This window comes from Copadichromis virginalis, linkage group LG6, assembly GCF_057382275.1.
Source record: "Copadichromis virginalis isolate Kocher_CV1m ecotype Utaka linkage group LG6, C_Virginalis_male_GT1.1, whole genome shotgun sequence".
NCBI classification, from domain to species: domain Eukaryota; kingdom Metazoa; phylum Chordata; class Actinopteri; order Cichliformes; family Cichlidae; genus Copadichromis; species Copadichromis virginalis.
The window spans coordinates 7,413,067-7,430,822 of NC_140623.1; the positions used below are offsets into that span (position 1 = coordinate 7,413,067).

At 39.1% G+C, this 17,756-nt stretch overlaps 4 pseudogenes across 1 annotated transcript; all 4 read left to right on the forward strand.

Moving 5' to 3' along the window:
* The first annotated feature begins 1,718 nt into the window (after positions 1 to 1,718).
* Positions 1,719 to 5,645, forward strand: LOC146707101 (B-cell receptor CD22-like; annotated as a pseudogene). The gene is made up of 7 exons (XR_014920756.1): positions 1,719 to 2,017; positions 2,120 to 2,353; positions 2,537 to 2,797; positions 3,075 to 3,325; positions 4,487 to 4,568; positions 4,648 to 4,708; positions 4,786 to 5,645. The product of XR_014920756.1 is annotated as a B-cell receptor CD22-like (transcript).
* A 2,253-nt stretch (positions 5,646 to 7,898) lies between these two features.
* On the forward strand, positions 7,899 to 10,910 carry LOC146707102 (uncharacterized; annotated as a pseudogene).
* A 1,228-nt stretch (positions 10,911 to 12,138) lies between these two features.
* Positions 12,139 to 13,164, forward strand: LOC146707103 (zinc finger BED domain-containing protein 4-like; annotated as a pseudogene).
* A 2,760-nt stretch (positions 13,165 to 15,924) lies between these two features.
* LOC146707104 (histone H1-like) lies at positions 15,925 to 16,499 on the forward strand (annotated as a pseudogene).
* The last annotated feature ends 1,257 nt before the right edge of the window (positions 16,500 to 17,756 follow it).

The window sequence follows — 17,756 nt, forward strand, 5'->3', positions numbered from 1 at the left end:
AAATTAAACATCCAGTGACAAAATTAATAAAAAATAAACTAGGAGAAGTTCAGAGTGCATTTGAAACATTTTATAAGACTCTTTATGCTAATAAGACAGAGAGTAGTATAGTTGAAATGAACAGTTTTTTAGACTCTCTCGATTTACCAGTACTGAATGAAGAACAGAATAAAACTTCGATTGAAGATATAACAGAAAAGGAACTAAGAAGAGCAATAAGGAGCTAAAAGAAGAATTAATACCAGTGATGCTTCTCACACTGAATTGGGTCTTAAAGAAGGCTCAAGTACCTTTTAGCTGGAAAGAAGCAATTATCTCTGCTATCCCAAAAGAAAACAAGATAAATTAGAATGTGTGTCATATAGACCAATATCTGTTCTTAATACAGATCATAAGCTGTTTATATCTATCATGGCTAGACGATTACAAAAGTTCTTACCTAGTCTAATTCATAATGATCAAACAGGTTTTATTCGAGAGCGCCAAATACAAGATAATGTACGGCGGACACTACAAATTATTAACCATATTCGACAGAATAAAGTAGAAGCAATGGTAATCAGTATCGATTCAGCATTCGATTCAGTTAATTGGAACTTTCTTTATGGAGTCTTGCATAGATTTGGCTTGCATGAAATAATAATTAAGACAATACAGGCACTTTATGATAACCCTACGGCAAGGATTAAAATTAATGGCTACCTATCAAATAGTATTAAGCTGCAAAGAGGAACAAGGCAGGGCTGTGCGTGCTCACCATTATTATTCACGTTATATCTGGAACCATTGGCTCACTATATATGGCAAAACAAAGAAGTAGAAGGTATTAATATCCATGAGAAGGAGCATAAATTATGGAGTGCCAGGACTGCCATAATGCATTAATTAAATACACCATTAAATAATTAATTAAATGTGGCAATAATTAATTAAAATTGGAATTAATTAATTAAATAAATAGTTATGACACATGTAATTAATTAATTATTGACACATTTAATTAATTATTTAATGGTGTATTTAATTAATGCATTATGGCAGTCCTGGCACTCCATAATAAATTAGCCTGCTATGCAGATGATATTTTAATATTTTTGGGTCAACCATCAAACTCTCTACCTAAATTAATGCAGTTATTTGAATACTTTGGTCGACTATCAGGATATAAAGTTAATATGAGTAAAATACAATTGCTTAAGTACAACTATATTCCATCAGAAGAAATTAAAAATAAGTACCAATTAGCATTAAAAAACACAGGCCATTTTTTGATTTTGACGGTGTTAACTACTAGAAGACTAGAGGAAATATTAGTTATATTAATGGAAACAAAAACACACTCCTTACATGCCTTTTGTATTTTTTTTCTGTTTTTCTTCCTTTTCTATTTTTCTTTCTTTTTTTCTTTTTTCTGTTTTTCTTCTTTCATTCCTTTTGTATGGATATTTTAGTTAGAAATAAGACCCCAAGTAATTGGGTCTTTTTCAGTTTAAACCTTTTGCAAACATATATGAGATTCTTGACAGGTTCCAGTCACACTTTAAAGAACAGTATTATGCTGTATTCTGTCTTGTTCTCTATGAAACATGTCTAAATGGAATCTTAGAAATTGAATTCAGATCTATGAAAGTGAATATAAATAAGTCTGCTTTTTGATTTTTCTATAATGGGCTCTGTGTTACAGTGGTGACTTACACTTCTACTCAGGTCTGTGCTTTCAAAGGATCAACAGCAGAAATACACTCCAAATTCAGATACCTATCGATTATAAATGACATAAAGACAAGAATCCAGAAAATGTTCTGGTTTACTACAGTCAAAGATAATGAGCCTGTGGACCTGAAAACAGATCCAGAGTATTCAGGTCGAGTTCAGTATCAGTGTGAAAACAATGACTGCACTCTGAGAATCTCAGACCTGAGAGAGAGCGACTCAGCTGAGTACAAGTTCATGCTCATAACAAACGATCCAGGAGGGAAATATACTGGATCACCTGGAGTCACTTTGACTGTTACAGGTAAAAAATATTTGACTGGAATTCACGTTAAACATTTCCATGTGTATTTGTGCAGATGTTGAGATATTTCTGATATAATGTCATTGTTTTTTTTACTCCCAGATCCACAGCTCCAGGTACATGTGAGGAGATCAACAGTAAACTCTTATTCTAACTGGACAGAGCTGACATGTCACAACAACTGTCAGCTACCCGATCAATCTTCCTACATCTGGTACAGGAATGGACACAAACTTTCATCAGACGAACAATATTTACAGCTGAACACATTTGATTCTGCAGACCGTTTTTACTGCGCTGTGAAAGGATATGAGATATTCCCTTCTCCAACAGTGTGTGAGTTCACTACTTTTTGTTTCATTAAGAGAATTATATTTAATTTTTCTTTATTTACGTGAATGTGTCTGTATGTTAGTTTTAGTCAGAGGCCTTTCTTTTGGGAGGTTTACAATGTTTTCTTTTTAGAATATAAATTTCTAAAATTTGGTTTTGTTGTCATTCTTATGTTTCCTCCTCCAGATGCTCCAAAGCTTCCCTCTGTGTCAGTGAGTCCCTCTGCTGAGATAGTGGAGGGCAGTTCAGTCACTCTGACCTGTAGCAGTGATGCTAACCCAGCAGCTAACTACACCTGGTACAAGGAGGATGTCATCAACCCTCTCAGTTACCAAAACCAACATGTTTTCAGCTCCATCCTGCCCTCTGACTCTGGAAAGTATTACTGTACAGCTGATAATGACCTGGGACAAAAGAGATCTGAAAGCAGAACTATTGATGTGAAATGTGAGTAAAATACATTTATAAGCTTTAAGTTCTTTGATCTCAATTGAACAGTTAACATCAACTTTAGAGATAAGAGTTAATTCATCATCATGAAGAGTGAAAACAGATTTACTGCACAATCATGTCTGTTTATCACAATATAAGGAAGTTTGACAAGGAAATAAGTAAGGTTTCTGAATGTTACCTTTTATAATTTTTGTAGCGTTGTGAGAAGCCTGCAAAGACTTGAGTATATTTATAACCAACCATGTTGTCATTGTCCTTATTTCTCCTCCAGATGCTCCAAAGCTTCCCTCTGTGTCAGTGCTGAGATAGTGGAGGGCAGTTCAGTCACTCTGACCTGTAGCAGTGATGCTAACCCAGCAGCTAACTACACCTGGTACAAGGAGGATGAAAATTTACCAAAAGCATTTGGACAGAACTTCACCGTCACCAAGTTCAGACCTGAACACAGTGGGCGTTATTACTGTGAAACCCAGAACAAGCTGGGACGTCATAACTCCACCTTACAGCAGACCATTGTGCCAGGTAATCATTTATATTTACATACTGGATACACTCAGAAAGGAGTGCAGTCAAAAAGTCAGGCACAATCTACATTCATGCACTATGGCTAATTATTGGATGGCACTAGAATTTATAATAACAGATCACCTTCAAAATACCTCAGCACAGATAGAACTGTATTACTACCTAAATGTACACATGTGCAAGTATTTATTTTGCCAAAATGTTTCCTCTTCAGCGTTGTATGGACTCATAGCGCTGCTACAGATAATTAAACCAGAGCTGATGTTAAAAACTTTGCTCTTTTGAATCTACACTAATCCATCATCATCTTTAAAAGCATATGTTTGTATGGTGTCTGTCCTGTGAGGGCCAAATATCTCAAAATAATCATTAATGAGTTCAGAAAACCAGGCCTGCAACTTGATTTACAAAGATAATTTAAATATATTAAAAATAAAATACTGGCTGCACCTGTAACTGTTCAACTTGCCTGTGTGGTTAAACAGAATATGGCAGGAGTCCCACTGTCTGCTGTCAAGGCTTTCCTTATTCATGTGCTAAAGAGTCCTAAGAATCAACATTGTAACTTATCTATCACGATGACAAGAACCATGTTTATTGCTAATGCTAGTCCTGTTTCCATGCAAAAAGCAGATTGTAACTGATCTCAGAATACTGAAAGCAGAGCCAGTGACATTTTTAACCTCCTGTTAAAAACCAGGGATTTATCCATAATGCCCATGTGCACCCAGCCAGATAAAGCTGCAGGCCACTCAGCTTGAAGTGATTTTTAATCGAATACAGACGAGGCTATGAAATTAAGATGTGCTACAGTTTTCAGTGGAATAAGGGGCGCGCCCAGTTAACCCTGTTTCCAGAGACAATAGCCAACTGCTGCCACTGTAAAGGATGAATGTTTATTGTAGGCTTTTTACTTTACAGTATAAAGTGCATTGAGACAACTGAAATGAGAGAAACGTTATGATAAAACACTGTTTGAGATTAACAGAGTGAGGTCACGTTACTCTGCTGTGTTTAAATAGATTTCTATTTTTATTTTTCACTGGAGAAGAACTTGGCTTCTGTAGCCTAAAACTCCAACACTGTTCAGGCCATACACAGGTCGAACGTTATGGAATACTCAATTAACTATTAGTGCTTTACTTTGATCTTGATCAGGAGCAAAGAAGATAAAAGCTGCTGGAGTAACTGCTGCTGTTCTCCTGTCTGTCACATCCCTCCCTGTCTTCCTTTGGATTCGGTGAGCAGATCTGTCGCATTAAACTTTTACTTTTCAGTCATTGTGTTGTTCTTTTGTTCATTATCATTTCATTCCTCAGAAAAAAGAGGAATTCCAAGGAATCATCCAAGACTGAAGGCAGAGCAGACAACAAAGAACAGGTGAAACCAGAAATATAAATGCAGTAAAAAAAATCATCATTCACCATTCTAATCTCAGATCATTTTTTTCTATGCAGTGTCTCTCTGATCAGGAGGAGCCACAGGAACAGGATGATCTTCAGTATGCCAGCATCCACTTCTCTAAAAACCAGGCAGATCCTCTCTACAGCAACAGCAGTTCAGCCCCACAGACACCTGGAGGAACAGAGAGTTACACTTAAAAACTGAAAACTATTTGAATGAAAGAGTCCAGGCAACTAATCAGTCTTCCTAGATTGTATCACATCATCTCAACAAGAATAAATGTAACAAAGTTGTTGAACTTCATGCAGATCATACATGATTTAATTACGCTCACCACAGAAACATAAAATCTTTATTTTATTTTTTCAAATTACAAGTTTGACTCTTGTTAATATAAAAACCACCTACTTTAACTTTTTTGAGTTTACTGTGTTACACTGCTGTTAAATCAAATTAAAAAGTACAGCCCTGTGGTGAGCAGCTCCTCACATAATACAATGAGCCTCGCTAGAAGATTCAAATGAATATCTGGGAAATGCATTGCCTGCTTGAGCATTCTTCTTCTGTTTTTAAGCTTGTTTTTTTTCACCATCATAATATAATTTCATGCTACATACTCAGAATCAACTAATTTCTTGTCAACAAAGACATAATTCCCATTAGCAGAAAGAAGCTGCATCATGGGAGGTTTGGTCTGTTCACTCAGTGAGCATCATAATTTAGCCAGCATGGTGGCTACTGGAGCTAGTTCTCTAGTTCTTTTGCTGCTCTTTTTCTTTGCTTATCACTTGTAGAAAAATACACGTATGTGATCAAACATGATTATCATAGTCTGTTTTCTGATGTTTGATATCCTGATGTATTATTATCATAATTGCATTTATTTGATAAACTATCAACTTTTTTAACAAACAATTAAATAACACCTGATTTTTCAGTAATCTTAACACTTCATCAGAGTGATATAAATGGTTTCTCTATATAAGGCTACGTCCACACGTACACGGGTATTTTTGAAAACAGAGATTTTCCGTTTTTGTTTTAAAAAATAATCCCGTCCACACGTAAAGGCAGAAACGAAGGAAAACGCTGCTAGGAACATGCCAAAGCAACAGGTGGCGCTATATTCCTACCCATGCAGAAATGTTGGCCAATCAGAAGTCTAGAAGCCTCGGTGGGAAAAAGTAAACAAAGATGGGGCATAGAAGCAGAACTGAGTCCCATGTGTGGAGGGACAGTAACTGTGTGTGTATATGTAAGCATTTAAACACTGCAGAGAGTACAATTAACAGTAATAGTATTGTAGAAATTAATTTCACCAAAACAATAACGTGGCGCACAGTTTGACGTCAAAAAATGCGCACACCTTTGACGCTGCGTTTTCTCCGTTTTTCTCGTCCACACGTAAACGCAAAAACTGAGTTTTCAAAAATATCCACCCTGGCAGGAGATTTTAAAAATCTCCATTTTCAGTGACCGAAAACGCAGTTTACGTGTGGACGAAAGGTGCAAACGCATAGAAAAATCTGCGTTTTCAAAAATACCCGGGTACGTGTGGACGTAGCCTAAGAATACACAGAAGCAGAAACAATACATTTTGTTTGAAGTAAATATTATAATTAATCATCTTATAGAAGTTATATATGTTGGTACACTATGTAGATTATAGGACAAAGAAGCAGTTGTCAAGGACGAGTTCGGTTATATATACACAGATATACATACGTTACAATTACTTTAGTATGATGGGATTTCAGAGAAACTGTTCAAGTTGCTGTTTCTATCAGGAGAGGAGAGAGAAGAAGCCAGAGCAGAAGTGAGGTGTAAATTGTGCAGTAATATTAAGCTCTTGGTATATTCCATTGAGAAACAGTGAGTGCGAATTAGACTGACCAGAGTTCTTTAGGGCAGGAGAGGGTGGCAAGTGAGTATTGCAGGTAAGTATCCAAGTATAACAAAGAATGCACACTTGCACTGCAGAGCCAGGGGTGCATATTAATGTTGTGAACAGGAAGGATGTCTGGTTTCACTGACCTGATTTCCACAATTTGACCACAGCAGAAAGTGATCAAATAAAGTAGAATGTTCTGAGTGAAACATCTTCTACTCTTCTGTATTTTCTTCTGCTTATTCAACAGACTTTACTAACATGTGGAGCCTAAACATTTTATTCTGCATGTTAACTCCGTGTAACTCTGGGCTTCTTGTTGATTCAAAGTGCTGCTGTTTTAAAAAGAGGATGTTTTTTTGATGATTGGCCCTGAGATATCCAGAAATGTTCACAGGATTCAAACCATCAATAATCCAGATATTCCCAAATGTGATGGCCAAACCCATGGCCACACTCTAAAGTCAGTAACTCTTGTATTTTCATTTCTTCATTTCAACACAGTAACACACTTTAGTTTCCAATAACTTTATTGATTGGTTTGGATACATTTGTTCTATTTCTAAGGGTGCACATTTAGTTTGCTTATGTATTCATACCACTTCATTAGTTTGATTTTTGACTAACCTTTGTCAAAAAAGGTTTAGGTTTAAGTGGTTTTTGATTTTCTTCTTTGGTGTTTAGTTTATTAACAAACCAGACGATACTGCACTGTTTGTTATTTACAATTGTGTTTTGTTTAGTTATCCCTTGTGTGTCACTATGGTCTGATCAGCCATTATATATACCCTTGTGTGTCATTTCATGTTTAGGTCAGTTATGTTTGTTTGGGCAGTCATTAGAGTTGGATGTCTTGAGACCGGTCTTGATCTCGAGACCACTTTTACGTGGTCTTAGTCTTGTCCTGGTCTCGACGGACTTTTGTCTCGGTCTTGTCTTGGTCTCGCTGTCTCAGTTTTGCTGTCTCAGATGAACATAGTGGTCGGGAGATTTGGAGTCAACAGTATCCATGACACACAACGTAACATTCGATAATGGGTCATGCACAAAACCATCAGCTCTAAGAGCCGTGCTTAGAGTACTTTGTTGGGAATCAGAAGAGTCGACTCCCATTGAGCGAGAGCCGGCTCCTCACTTAATTTCCTTTCGCTGCTCAGCTCTCACACAGCGACACACAGTGGCTCGCTGTGCTCAAATCCCTCCATATTGGGGCATATTATTATTTCGCCTTTCGCGCCCCTCAAACACAACTAAATGCAACCCATTAGATTGAGCAGTATGCCATATCAGTAAGTTACAGAAAGGTCAGAGACTTCGTCTGTCATAACATTGACCACAAAGAGTTTTCGGTAAATGCAAAAAGAAGCATTTGGCAAAATGCAGATTTTGCAAAGTCTCCTTGACCGATACAGCCGGGACTACTTCAACCTTCACCAGACACCTGGAGCGCAAACACCCTCAAAGGTAAGCTAGCCAGTAGCCAGCTTTCCATTTTCAAACTCTTCTGCCTACCTTTCCAACCTCAGATGACCAGGTCATGTTCATGTAATATTGTTATTTATAATGTGTTCTTCAAGCGGTATAAATTATTTAGGGACAGAATTTTTGCAACTTTCTCTGCAGACTTAACTTGTGAAGATCAGAGATGGGCAGTAAAAAAATAATCAGATTACAGTAACGTGTTACACGTAACGCGTTACTATAATCTGATTACTTTTTTCAAGTAACGAGTAAAGTAAGGGATTACTATTGCAAAAACGGTAATTAGATTACCGTTACTTTTCCGTAGAAACGCTGCGTTACTGCGTTACTAAAACCGTGATTTTTTTGCGAGAATGTCTCATGACAGTAACATAAGCGAGTGCGACGTTCATGTCAACAGCTGTGTGCAGATCAACAATGGATAATATATCGAGTGTGGGAGAGAGTATGAGTATGCAGCGTTTAAAGCGTGGAAGTACTGACCTTATTTTGAGTTTGATTCCATAAAAAGTGACAAAAACATTAGTGTCCGTTGTGCGTGGGAAGAAAAAACATTTTTACAGCGAAAAAAAACCCTAAACAAGCTCCGAGTGCACAACGACGTAATGGGAAACTCACAGAGAAACTCGTGGATTCTTCAACAAACCGCTGCGGCACACCTGCACCAGGGCACACCTCTGCCTGCCCCACTCCTGCTTTACAGGTGAAAATAGAGCAACAGGACCGCTGAGTCTTTGACATTATTTATTTTCTGCTGTGTTTTACTTGCATCTATTTGAAAGACTGAGTGTAAACACAAAAAATATTTTATGTTATGTGCTGAAATGTGCAGAAAATAGGTTTAAATGTTAAACAAATTTATTCAAATCAGAGAATGGTGCATATAATTTAATTTTTGCTTGATGCATAAAGTTAAAAGATTTAAACTGATAAAACAAGTTTTAAAAAGAGACTTTTCCATTTGATTACATTTTGTATGATGGATTATGCAGAAAAAGTAGAATTGGGCTGAAAGCTCTATCTCTTTATTACCTATTCAGGTTGTAAATCGTGTTTTTAAAAAGTAACTAAGTAATCAGTAAAGTAACGGGATTACTTTTTTGGGGAAGTAATCAGTAATTAGTTACTGATTACTTTTTTCAAGTAACTTGACCAACACTGGTGAAGATTGTAACTAACGTTACATGCTATGTACAGGTAGCTAGCACTAGCACTGGCTATCACCTACTTAAATAGTTTTCACTAACTTTAGGTATTTTGGTGAATTCATTGAGCAGAAATATATCGAAACCATTTCAGTGAGCACTTTAAGAGCTAGTATGGTGTGGTTTGTTGTCGACTTTAATGGGCATATTTATGTGGTTGCTGACTCGTAAGGAAGGACGGGCGTTTCAAGAGTGTCCCTTTAACATTGCTAGGCTAACAGCGGTATTCTCAACAGTGAAGCTCAGATCAGAGCAGTCTATGGCTTTGGTCCAGATAGCTCAGATGGCAAAACTGAGTCCTAAAGTTCTAAAATCGAACTTAAGGATCTTTGACTATGACTGTCTTAGGTGTTTTCTACTATGTTGCCCTACAAAACCAGTCCAGTGTGTAGGGGCTACTGCAACATGTCATTATTAGACAGTTATTTTGTATTGGTGTAACTTCAGACTTTATTGAGTAGTTCATTTCTTGTCAATACAGCTGTGTCTGATAGCTGACTGACATGAGGAGGCTTAATGCAATATGCAAAGTTAATGCACAGACATTTTGTCTTTTGCAGATTTAATTCAACTGTTTTTCTGTTCTTGTTATTTAAGGTCTTGCAACCCTGAACACTCCAGTATTTTCATTATTACTAGTTGTGCCTAATGATCTATAAATGTGTCACACTGGATTGGGTTAGGTTATTTTGTATGCAAAGATCTGCCTCATTGATAGATTTAAAATCACTGTGCTTGTAAGATACAGTAGTTTGTTGTGGTTGAATAGAAACAGATGTTTTACAGATTCCTATTTCCCTGTTTTGTAGGTACTTGGAGTACAGATCTGCAACATCAGTGATAGCGGTCAATCCCACACAGCCTCAATTATCATTGTTTGCTCCAAGCATCCACTTATTTTGCCCAAATTCACCCAGGCAACAGGCCATCACCTAGTCCATCCTACAGGACTTTATAGTTGGATGCTCTCTCCCCCTGACTATCATTGAGAATCCACATTTTAGACACTTCCTGAATGTCCTTCAAATACAGCAAATACACTCCTGTGTCTAGGACCACCTTGACAGAGAGGCTGACATAAAGCCCTGGATATCCAGCCAAATGCAGCAATAACAACAGACCTCTGGTCTGACCGGAGGCTTCGGTCTTTCCTGGGAGTTACTGCTCATGTTGCCTGCAAGAACAAGGACTCTTGCTGCTGCTATTGTGCTGTGGTGTATCGCCCAAATAGCTTGCTTATGTCAGAGTTCAGCGACTTCCTGTCCTCCACTATGCGGTTGTCCAGACTGCTTTTAGTTGGGGATTTTAACATACATGTTGATGACAACTCTGACCTTGCCAGAGGTTTTATCAACATTATGGATTCTTTTCATTTTACCCAGCATGTGTCAGGCCCCACACATAACAAAGGACACACACTGGACATTGTTTTTACTGTGGGTTTGAATATTAATTCTATTTGTTCTGAGGACATTTTTATCTCTGATCATCACTGTATTCTTTTAACACATCTTCTCATGAGCCTTTGTCTCCCGTTCACAGGACAATTATCTCGCGCATTATAAATTCCTCTACAGCGGAGAGTTTCTCGCTTTTAATTTAACTCTATCCCCGAAAAATGGTGTTGATTTCTTAACAGATGTATTTAATATCCATAATAATATCCATATAATGTTTTTCAATTTTAGATTAAATCTGTCTGGTTAAAATGAGATCAGTTTCTGTTTCTAAGTCCTTACCCTGGCTAAATGACAATATCTGCTCCATTAAACGCGATTGTCGTAAAGCTGAGCGCTCATTCTGCTGAGACAGCCCTTCTTGGAGTTTCCAGTGACATTCTGATGCAAAACGATGCTGGAAAATGTTCTGTACTCCTAATGTTGGACCTCACGTCAGCCTTTGACACCGTTGACCATTACATTTTGCTTGAAAGGCTGAAATACTGGGTTGGTGTATCTGAGTCTGCCTTAGAGTGGTTCTCTTCGTATCTCTGTGAATGATACTTTTTTGTGGCGGTCTCTAAGTACAGGTCATCTTCCACGTCCCTGTCCTATGGTGTGCCACAAGGTTCTGTGTTGGAGCCCTTATTGTTTTCAATATATCTACTTCCTCTCCAGCATATTTTGAGCCCCTTCGAGGACATTTGCTACCACTGCTACGCGGATGACATCCAGTTATACATTTCTTTTAAACCTGAAAATGTTTCTAAGCTGCAGATTCTAAATGAGTGCTTAGAATCCATCAAATGGTGGATGGCTGACAACTTCCTCCAACTTAATGAAGAAAAGACTGAAGTCCTTGTATGTGCTCCGGACAGACATGTACCTAACACAAGGCGGAGAGTCCCATAGAGTAGTATAGAGTCCACACTTTTTCCATCAATTGTTCCGTCGGTCCTGCTCACATCTCCAATGGTTGTCATTAACGTGGCTTCACTCCACATCAGCCACGCCGCTTTGCTCGCTAAAACACCGTGTCAGCACATAAGGACGCTGTCATAGCCTGTCAACGACGTTGATTAGCTGCGTATATACGAATATGAATCACATCATTGGCTGGACTATGGGATAAGGTGGCATCGTTCTGATCCCATACGGGAGCAGCCAGTCACTTATTGACTAACACTGCAAAACAGAATTGTTAAAGTTTCAATTTTAATTTCAATTCAGGTACTTTTTTTTTTTTTTTGTGCGCAATGCAGATTTTCTGTGTGCAGAGACCGTGCCAGCAGTGCGCAATTGCGCACGTGCGCAGCTTAGAGGGAACATTGGTCAGGGCACTGAAAAGACCCTTAGAGAAACAGTTCTCTGGAATTTTTTAGGCAGATTTGCATGGATGAAGAGGATCCAGAGGAGCCGTTTAGCCACCGGATCTACTTCCTTGCCACCATGCTCGACCCCCAGTTTGGACTGACCTGGGTAGATTTGGATGTCCAAAATGGTGAAACCGGATCAGCACTGAAGAGGTTCAGAGATGACCTTAAAAAGTAATTAACAGGTGGCTGTATAATAATAATTATTTATTGTTATTGTTGCACTTATTAACACTGTCTTTGGTTTTACAGCACCATTAGAAGCATCCTGTCTAATCCTGTCTTTGTGTGTGTGTGTGTGTGTGTGTGTGTGTGTGTGTGTGTGTGTGTGTGTGTGAGTGAGATGCATCTGCAGCACCAACAAAAGAAGACACAGAATTATCGGACAGTGACTCAGCACCACCCCCAAAACAATGTCTTCTTTCACGCTATAAAGCATATTGGCAACTGTCAAGCCTTTGAGTCGCCGAGCAGCTGAGTAGGGGAATAATGTTAACGCGCCCACTGTTCAAAACGTAAGTCAAAGTTCCAGGTTAAAAACTCCTTTATTTGTTATCAAATCCTTAAAATCTGTAGAAAAACAGTGATCAAAAGACATTCTAAGCTTGAGCGGTCAGCAAAAGTCGACTTCCCCCATCACCCACTCATTCACAAAAATTCCCTCGGGACGTGAACAGGTGATATAGCAATCACTATTACTATTACCGACACCACGTGACCCAAAGCTACGCCTATCCACAACAAGGCATTTAGGTTGCAACGCAGCACAAGCCAGGACTCGAGCACTGATGCACAAATAAGCAAGTACCTAGACAGCATAAATGACTGTGACTGTGATGCACTCACCTTTTGGTCAAAAAACAAAGAGCGTTTCCCTAGTCTACACACTGTTGCCTTGAAGGTCCTCTCAAGCCCTGCTTCTTCTGCCCCAGTTGAGAGAGTTTTTAGTAGTGGAGGCATTCTAATGAGACCCCACCACGCACGGCTAGGCTATAAGATGTTGCAATCTTTAGTTTTCTTGAAGTGCAATCAATCACTGTTTTAAAATGTGAACTGTTTTCTCTCCCTCTTCTCTGAAAATTTGCTGTTTGTTCATTAGATAATTTTTGTTCATAATATTTGTTCATAAGATGTCAATGGAAAATTGTATTTAGTAGTCAGTATAATCTTTTAGTGATATAAGTTTGCATATGGTAGAATACTGCATGTAGTTATTTGTATTAGGAAATATTCAACCATGTATACTTAGGGGCATATAATTAATTGTGTGTGATCTCTAACAGGCTGCAGGCCACGTCTGGGAGCGTGAGAGCTCATACCTTGTTTTATTGTTTTACGGCAGGATTAACGTAGCTATGTCTGTTTTAGTTTAAGTGCTTCTTTACATATAGATGAACTGCTGGACTTCCTCACCATGTTATCTAGGGTGGGGGAGACTACCCCCTTTCCTGACCAAGGATGTACCTTTTGTGCTCTCATGACCCTTTGATCAGCAGGACACACACACACACACACACACACACACACACACACACACACACACACACACACACACACACACACACACCTACTGAAGTATAAATAAAGATTGGGGCAGTTTCTTAGTGCGAGTCTCAGTCTGGAGGCTGCCCTTGCTAGCAAGAAGTTCTGTGTGTTTCTCTTCTCTGAGTCTTTACTGAAGAAGTGTTTTAGAATATTTTCCCTAACATTATTTGGTCCTCCGAGCCGGAGCAGAAAATATCAGAATTGTTATCTGTGACTCTGTTCCAAGATCCAGCACTGATTCCTGACGCCGTGGGGAGCCAGCACCGAAGCCTGTGCACAGCCCTCTTGGACGAGGAGAGAGCCCCAGGACGTTAAATTCGGGTCTGGGCCGGTGTTATAATCTGGTCCACGGCGGTGGGATTCAGTCCAATGATCTGAATCACCAGTGGGACGTCAGGGGTGAGAAACACTATTTCGGTATATAAGACGGCCGCAAAAGTTTAAAGAAATGTGATTAAAAAAAAAAAGGGGGGGTTTAAGTTCACCAAAAGACCTGTGTTTTGACCAGTTTTAGAGGTAGCTGAAATTATCTCGTGACAAATTAGGTTTAAGTTCGCCAAAAGGAACTGTGTTTCGACCAGTTTTAGAGGTAGCTGAAATTATCTCGTGACAAATTAGCGCGCAAATGTTTATGTGTGTGTATGTGTCTGGAAGTAAGTTGATTTTACAGCACAATACGCTGCTGAACTACTTCCATTTTTTGTTTTCTTTGCTGAGGCTCACATGCTGGTGACAAAGGAGAACGGTTGAGTTTCATCTCATAAAACTGATACCGCTTCACCGTTAGGGTGAAGTCGAAGGCCGTATCAGTAAACCACTCTGAAGTCAAGCGTGCCAGCGACGGCCCAGCAAAATCTTTGAAAATGGGTGATAAACAAATAAAATTAACACCTGATGAGAAATGTCTAGAAAAACAGCAAGCTGGAGCACGATTAATCCAAAAGAAAGAGAGAGGAATGCATCGTGGAAGAGCAAGAGGTAGAAGAAACAAAGTAGACAGTAACTCAGAATAGGATAGCAGCTCAGGTGAAGAGAGCAGTTCAGACTAGGAAGAACATAATAATCCCTCACCCAGCGAAAATTAGAGATCACAGTAGTTTGAAGTAGTTTAAAAAAGGGTTGGAAACAGACCCGACTGAATAGATATAAATGCAAGAGGAATAAAGTAAAATAAACAAAAAGCTAAATTACAACTTAATTTTAATGCATTCAAACTAATAATAAAAAGGATAACAACCTATAAACTGGTATTAATAATGAAAGCAGATAATTCACACAAACAGAACTATGATAACTGTGATAACTGGAGTGTGCAGCGTTTCCGTGAGCAGTTTTCCTGCATCTTGACTTGTGTGTAGAGTGTTCATAACATCAGCATTATGTTTTTGTTTATTTGTTTTGTTGGGTTGAAAAATAGTTAAATAAACTGGTGATCATATTTATGGATCACCATGGCACATATCATCAGCCATGTGATTTATTTACGCAGATGAAAAAGTGAGTGTGAATGTGTCTGACGTCACAGTGTTTTTGTGCGCTGTGTAAGAGTGATTGCCTTTGATTGTGAGAGCGGTGATTCTGCAGGTCACCAGCTATTTTAAAAAAAATATATATATATATTTTAAAAAAGAGTGAAAAAGAGACAAAATTTACATTGTAGATGAAAAATAATTATAGGAAAAAGGTTTTGTGTTGATCAGCCAAGAACAACTACAATCTTATTTTCTGCTTTTAAGAAAGGACTGTTCACAAAAACACAGAGAGAGAGAGAGAGAGAGAGAGAGAGAGAGAGAGAGAGAGAGAGAGAGAGATGTGTGTTGATTAAGCAGTGATGATAATAATGAACATGTCTTAGTTTGTCACTTTCAGGTGAAAAGCAGACCTGAATCAATTTTTCACATGCAGCAGTCGGAAGAAAGTCATAGTTTAACATCATTGGAAACATGCAGGCCAGGTTTCTGGCTGACTTATTTACAGTGCCATGTGTTTCTCAACCTCACAAGCGAGCTCACTCCTCCCTGAAGATAAGGAATGCAGCTCCGAAGCAATAACATGATAAAGAGACAGCAGCAAGTCCTGAGCACAAAAAGTCCCAGCAAAGCAGCAGCAATGTGGATAAACAGCAGCAGCAGAAGAAAGCAAACCCATCTTCCTGTCTGATTGGATGAATTCCACGGAGGGGCGAGCAAGATGGCGGTGGCAGCATGTTGAAATGCTCAGAAAGGACTGAGTGACTCGGGCAAGCCACATGCGGCTAGCATGCTGGCTAGCGACATGAAAGAAATGGACCCTTCATGATGCGTTCAACGTGCCAGCGCTGTGGTGGGAAAGGCTCCATCATAAACACGCCCTGCGCCCTGTGCAGAGGTTCAGGCCAAGAAGAAGAAGACGATGACTTCCAAGCCCAAGAAGGTCGGCCTCAGCGTGGGCGAGCTGATTGTGAAAGCCGTGGCCGCTTCCAAGGAGCGCAACGGCCTGTCCGTGGCCGCTCTCAAGCAGGCTCTGGCTGCCGGAGGCTACGATGTGGACAAGAACAAGGCCCGTGTCAAGACCGCCATCAAGAGCCTGGTGGCGAAGGGCACTCTGGTGCAGACCAAGGGCACCGGGGCCTCCGGATCCTTTAAGATGAACAAGGTTACTGAGAGCAAAGCCAAGAAGCCCACCGCGGCCAAAGCCAAGAAACCGGCAGCAGCTGCTAAGAAGTCGCCCAAGAAGGCAGCAGCAGCACTTCAGCCACTAGCACAAAGTCAACCGCATCAGAGGAGGGACAGGACAAAGCTGAAGGAGAAACTGCCTGCTATTGGACTATTGAAGTGGGAGAGGACAATAGAGTGAGAGTGGTGAGAACACAAATTTTGTTATTTAATGTGGGAAATTAAAATTTGGGGTAAAAAAACCTGGGAAAAGAAAACTGACTGCTTAAGTTGGAAAATTGTGAAGGGGTCTGAAACATTGCGAAAATAGAAACATACAAAATCACACACACAAGCAGAACATGCATTAACCCTACTAACACTTCCAAACACAAGAGAGCTTCTGAAGATTAGACAACATCTTAAGCGTGAGTCTGTTTATCATCTTGTCCAAGTCACCCCGTGTGATGCAAAGACCAGTGGACTCACAGCACATTAGTTAAGAAATGATTAAATAATAGTAGAGAAGTGTGTAGGAAAGGCAGCTTTAAGAACATGCTCTGCTGGATATGCAGCTCCACAGACATGCATTAAACCTGCCTAATAACACAAACACATGTAATGAAAATTAGCTTGTTATCTTTCATCAGTGTTAAAATAGTGTCAATTTAGCAGACACTTGTTATCAAATACTGAATTTATCCAATGCAAAAAATTGACTCTCCAGGTTGCAGGACAACAATTTAAACTTTTGTGGGGAAAAAGATTCTGGTTTGACCAACCAGTGATCAGACAATAAATTTAGTTGTTAATATAGTAAATTGGGACAAGCTTCCTGCTTGATTGATGCAGCAAGTAATTTACTGTATGAGGGAAATTCTCTTTTAGTGATAACATTTTGAACATGCATTTCTGTCGTCCTGTCATCCTAGTGGGTTAATAGCTGATATGCAAATTAGTTGATCGGTTTTAGATTAATGAAAGGTGACTGAATTCTAGCACGAGTGAATGGGATGTTTGTTGTGTGTTGAGAGGAGACTCTAAAACACTGAGTTTCCTGTTTTGATGTGTGAGTGAATCCTGTATTTAGATACACAACTCTGAATACGTCAGAACAAACTTCTTTTGTGAAGTGCATGACAACATGTCACATGTTTTATGATGAAGGGAAAAAGGAAAATTGAATAAAATAGATCTGTGGCCTAAATGAGTGAAGAGCACAGACCTGGTGATTAAACTCATAAGTTAAAGAAGACATTAGGGTTATGTTGTGAGTTGTGCAGCTGATGGTTGGTTTGGAGTGAATCTAGCTGATGATTCTTCTCCTGTTGTGAAGTTGATGAGGAGTTTGTGTCATGACTTAACAAGGCCTTTTTATTTTGATACTTTTACAGTGCACTGAAAGTTTGGTTTGATAATCTCTGTTATTTTTCGTTTTTATCTTTTGAACAGGCACTGA